Below are 6,000 nucleotides of genomic sequence, written 5' to 3'. Positions count from 1 at the left end.
AACTACTTTGGCTACTGAATCTACAGTGTGCCAAAGAAGATTCAGCTTTCCAGAATGAACACAATCATAACTGGATAGTAACTAATTTTCAGATGATTCGTAACTGATTTTTATTTGCAGTGGTCACTCCTTACAGGAAAACCAGCCTTTTATCTTTTGACAAAAACCGCCTGGCTTTAATGGGAAGGGACTGTTTAAATGAGGTAGTTTAAGTCACTTGCCTTCTGACCCCTTTCTTTGACATTTGATTGAGTGCTGGGGGTGTTTTTGCAGAGAGTGAAGAGTAAATAAATAAGGAGTAATCGAGCTGTCATAGGTTGTAGAGTTAGGGCCACAGTCTGCTGTTGTCCTGGTACCATACTCCATTAAATTAGAGTCATTGGGGAAAATTTGGTCCCTCTCTCTGATGAGTTACATATGTTTCACTGAAGATTAGAATGGATAAACTCCAGGAACAGCTGTCTCATTCAGAATACATTGGGGGGAGGATAGTTTATGTATTAAGCTGGAAAGGCAGCAGGCAATCTGGAGTAATTAAACTGTTTGGTGATGAAGAGCGATAAACATTACTATTATTCCCTTGCTAGTGAATATATTGCATATTTAGGGTTTAGGTCAGACTGTCATTATAACCCCATGTTTTTTAGATGCTCAGAACTTTTTGAACAAATCTAATTTTCAGTTTAAATGCCCCATGTTTATTTTCAGTCTCCAGGGTTAGGCTTGTTACATTTGGGTTAAATCTTTGTTCATTTTTATGTGCCGATGGAAAATAACTTTGTCTGTCAATAGATGTAGAGACTTCTTATGGAGCTTGTCTTGCCAAAGAAGGCAGGTGCAGCCAGGCCTGATGATTGGGAACCATCACTCTGGCCCAGCTCCACGAAGAGAATGAGGTCAATCCAATTTTTAGGCACATGTCTCTCCCCATGCATTCTACAGGTAGCCTAGGTGCCTAACTCAGGGTTTGTGGATCCCATTGTTGTTCCAGTGATTTTCTAGGTGTCTAGAAGTTAGCCATTGTGATGCTCCGTGTTGCAACGCGCAAGTCCCTCTGTGGATCTAGGCCTTTCTCTATTCATATGCAGTGGAGAGTGTGGTCCTCTCAAACTGCAGTGCACAGCTAGAATTCCTCCTTGGGCTCTCAACCCTTCTCAACGCCCCCCCCCCACCAAAAAAAAACAAACAAACAAACAGACAGTGGTTCAAAGCCACAATCTGGCCATAATATTGGTACTGGTTACATAGGTGTGGCTTAGTGCTGCCTTTCACGGTGGAGTTATGTAGTGATTAGGATTGCTAACTTTCAAATGGCACAAAACTGAACACCCCTGCCCTGCCCCTTCCCCGAGGCCCCGCCCCCACTCACTCCATCCCCTCCCTCTGTTGCTTGCTCTCCCCCATGCTCACCTACTTTCACTGGGCTGGGGCAGGGGGTTGGGGTGTGGGAGGGGTGTGAAGGCTCTGAGGGGGTTTGGGGTGCAGGAGGGGGCTGGGGCAGGGTGTTGGAGGGATGCAGGCTCTGGGAGGAAGTTTGGGTGCATGAGGGGACTCAGGGCTGGGGCAGGGGTTCAGGGTGCGGGGGCCCGGTGGCACTTACTGTGGCTCCCAGGAAGCGGCCACCAGGTCCCTGCAGCCCCTAGACACATGGGCAGCTAGGGTGGTTCTGCACAGTGCCCTTGCACCTGCAGGCATTGCCCCCGCAGTTCCCATTGGTCACAGTTCCCGACCAATGGGAGCTGTGGGGCTAGCTCTGGGGGTGGGGACAGCACACGCAGCCTCCCTGGCTGCCCATGAGTCTAGGGGCTGCAGGGACCTGGTGGCTGCTTCTGGGAGCCAGGCAGGCAGGGAGCTTGCCTTAGCCCCAGGTCCCTGCTGCACCACTGATCGGACTTTTAACAGCCTGGTCAGCAGTGCCGATTAGAGCCACCAGGGTCCCTTTTCGACCGGGCGTTCCAGTCGAAAACCGGATGCCTGGCAACCCTAGTGAGGCAAGTTTTTGACTATGCAACTCTGGAAGAACAGAGTGAAATAAGCACAATAGTGGGTTAATCTCCTTTTTCCTGGTAAAACATAGACAAGTAATTAAAATTTGTACATTGCACATGACCATGTCGTCATCTTACATTCCAGGACTGAAAAACCTGTGAGCTGCTGAGGGTCCTCAACTCCCACTGAGCTTCAGGGTCTTGTTCATTTATTAGGCCCACATTTTCCAAAGTAACTAAGGGCCAGATTTTAAAAAATATTTAGGTCCTGGGTGCAGGGCCATCCCTACCCATATGCAAAGTACGCAGCTGTGTAGGGCACCAGCAAATTTGGGGCACTACATTTCCTGGTGCCCTGTGCAGCTGCATGCTGCTCCAGCCCCTGCCCCACCCCTTCCCCATGGCCTCAGCCCCGCCTCTTCCCACCCCTGCTCCGCCCCAGCCCCACCCCCACTCCCCTGAGGACAGAAGCAGGGCTTGGCCTGCACTCACGAGCGGTGGGAAGTGCAGCAACCCGGCCCCAGCCGCGCTGGCGGTGAGTGCTGGGCCGCAGTTCCCCCCTGCTCCCAAGTAGCCCCCCCCCGGGGGGGGAGCTGTGTAGGGCCCCAGAATAGCTAGGGACGGCCCTGCCTAGGTGCCTAATTTCTGGGTGTGTAACTTGACACCTTAAAGGGTTCCCGATTTTCTGAAGACCTACCCTCCGAAAACGAGGCCCTTCTAAGGTGTCTCAAATTGGGGGCCCAAAATCATTAGTCACTTTTGAAAAATTTTAAGCCTAATGACTGTGACGTGCCCGGAGATGCACAAATGAGAATCGGTGGCTTTATGTAAAATCTTTTGCCTGGGATGGCGGGATTTTATCCAAAGCATTCTTTAAGGGTGAATATATTGGAAATATATTTAGCCTCCCAACAGACACCACTGCAATCATGAATAATTTGCTCCCCGGGTCTGTCTTGAGGTGTGCCCTCCTTTAGAGTGTTCACAATAAAAACTTGGATAAGGTCATATATTTGCCTCCCATCATGTAATGTAAAAACAAGTGGATGGCTTTAAAAAAAATAGAAAAAGATTGCATGTTTTTAAACTTAAAATGCGATTGAAGGGAAACCTACAAAGTAGAGTGATACTGAGGGATAGCAGACACTGATATAGCGTGCACAGAAGATAGGAGACTCATGAAACCATTCAAGCCAAACTTTTGAAAGTGGACACAGATGTTGTACGCTTCAGTGTTAAAGTGCTTGTCTTGTATTGAGTGAACATTTGAGCCTAATTCTCATATCACTTATCTCTGAGAATTTTCCATATTCCCAATAGTCCATTTAACTTGCCATTGCTATTTCTAGTTCAGAAATTCTTCAGTAAAATAAACTATTCATGAGCCCTATTTACAACTGGCATAACATATATTTGTATCCATTCCCTATAATTGATGTGTTGCTCTCCTGTTGCAATGTTTGTCATCCAATGAAGGAGCAGAAAATACACCACAGGACCACACACTGCAAATAATGAATAATTGAAGGGACTGTTAATAGTTTGTATTACCATAAGCACCTAGATGCCACAACTGAGAGCAGGGCTCTATTATGCGATGCAAATAGAAATACCTCTGGCCCTGGAAAGCATAGTTTAAATAGAAAAGGTGGACAAAAGGTACAGATGTTACAGAGATTAAGTGAGTTGCCCAAGATCACACCGGAAGTCTGACAGAATGGGGAACTGAATCCAGGCCTCCTATGCCTTAGTCACAAGTACATCTTTCTTGCAGTTTTCAAACACATTGATTAATGACGTTTAATCTGTCTTGCTATGTGAACACTGAGTTCATGCACAGAAATCAAAATTGGTTCGTGAATTATTTGCAAACCAAAAAAAGGCAGAGCTGCCAAATTCCTGGTTTGATGCTGACTATTCAATAAGCTCTCTTATAGATTCCAAGTCTTACGCTCTACTCATGGAACCACACAGGTAAGGCTCCAGAGATCCGTGTCAGTATATGGGTGGCAGAAAAACTCCTTCCTGATTAAAAATGTATCAGTCATTTCTGTCCCATACATGTGAGCAAGAATCTCCAGGGTTGCATTTTCTTTTGGATATAAAACTACATGCCAAAGTGATGGTTACTCTAGCAATGATACAACTGGATGGAACAGTTTGAAAATTTCACAGCTCCTCACACAGAGACCTTGTTCTAATAATTGCAAGGATTAAATCAAAGGGGACTATTTTGTTTTACTGTCTCTAAATTTAGAAGGATGACCAAAGCCGTGTCATCTGACAAGAAGCACATGCATACTTCAGAGGCCATTGGTGACTGATAGCCAGTATACTGTGAAAGATTTTGCATTCTTCAGCTCTCCTCTTTTATAACAAAATGAAACCCAAAACTAACCTGAGAGAAAATGTCAGCTCTGTTTAGTGTCCTCTCATGTGCCATATATGTGGTTGTCTATGTTTTTGGTGGATTAGAGCTACTGTTTACTTATTTTCTGCTTGGTCAGCAGTGCTATTGTTTTAGTGGACATTTTCAAAAGCCATTTGTTTTTGTTAGTAATCTAAGATGAGCTCTGTAAGTATTTGTGAAAGGCAGAAAGCAGTTTTATGTATTTCCTTTCAGTAGCTGTGATGGCCTTTAGAGGCAGCATGATGTTGTCCATTGTATAGATGTTTCTAAAGTATCTTTTTCCAAACTTACTTCTCCATCAGATGGGGTAAAGCTACACAAATCTAATTGAATATACCTTCAACCAGTATTAAAGCATTTTTAATGATAATATCTGATAAAGAGCTAATGTCCCTTGTCCCCTAGTCGATTAAGCTCCATAATAATGATAATGACAAGAGCGCCTTCCCCACTCTGCTTTTCTGTCTACTTGTTTTTATTTAATATTAATTTGTACAATAGCACCTAGAGGCCCCCAGTCAGGGATTGCATCCCATTGTGCAAGGCGAAGTAAAAGAAATAGTTCTTTCCCCAAAGAGCTTATTGTCTCGGTGTATGAGAAATGAGATAGATGAAGTAAATAGATGGGCAGGGTAACTACTTTTCCCTGCCAGAAGGTACTCCCCTCTGCTTCCTGTTCCCTTTTTGTAGCTCTTATCCCTCACCATCCACCTCTAGATCATACTCTTTGCACCACTAACATTTTAGCTTCTTTCCCCACCTCACTTCTGTCATTCCCCCCCCCCCAATTGTTCCCCACTTCCTTGTGTCTCACTTCCTTTTCTTACCCTCTGAATGCAGTGAATTCACATCTGCTTCCACCAGGGCTGAATGTGGCCACCCATGTCAGTCTCACTCACCACTTTGCTTTTCTTTCCTCAGCTTCTTTTCTCCTATTTTCCCGCATTCCTTCTCTCTCTCCCACCTCACTCCTGCCTTCTGTTTTTCATTTCTCTATCCTTCCTCTTGCTGCTCTCTGCTTATCCTCCCAACCCTTCTCTGTTTTTTTATCCCATGTCATCATCTCTACCAGTTCTCCTTCTCTCCAGTCTTCTTTTCTCTGACTTTCTCTTCCCCATTCTCCTAGTCCTCTGCCTATTATTCCCCTCTTTGTCAGCCACTAACTGATGAGGAAGAACTGCTTGCCCCCACTCCGTAGACTAGTTATTGCATAATTACTCACTAGAGAAGAAGTCTTTCTTGCACCTTCTTCACTAGCATCTGGTCCTGGCTGCTCTCAGAAATGGGATGCTGTACTAGATGGGCTATTAGTCTGAAATAGCATAGTAATTCCCAAGTTACCCAACAGAGGGATAATTTAGATGTATAAACGTCAGGCCTGGAATACTCCTTGGAACCACATGTTCAAATCTGGACAAGTTCAGTTTATGCCTTCATCTTCTGAGACAGGTTAGTTCAACACCATGAAGTTTAGAGGCCTTTCTTATAAGAAAAGTAACATGCAAAAGGGAAAAAATGACTTCTGAAACTTTAATGGATTCTTTGAGATAGAAGGAAGACCTGAGAAATGTCTTCAAAAACCTTTCTTCTGTTTGTTTAAAC

Source organism: Lepidochelys kempii, chromosome 5 (assembly GCF_965140265.1).
Source record: "Lepidochelys kempii isolate rLepKem1 chromosome 5, rLepKem1.hap2, whole genome shotgun sequence".
Taxonomy (NCBI): domain Eukaryota; kingdom Metazoa; phylum Chordata; order Testudines; family Cheloniidae; genus Lepidochelys; species Lepidochelys kempii.
This window is presented reverse-complemented; position numbering follows the sequence as displayed.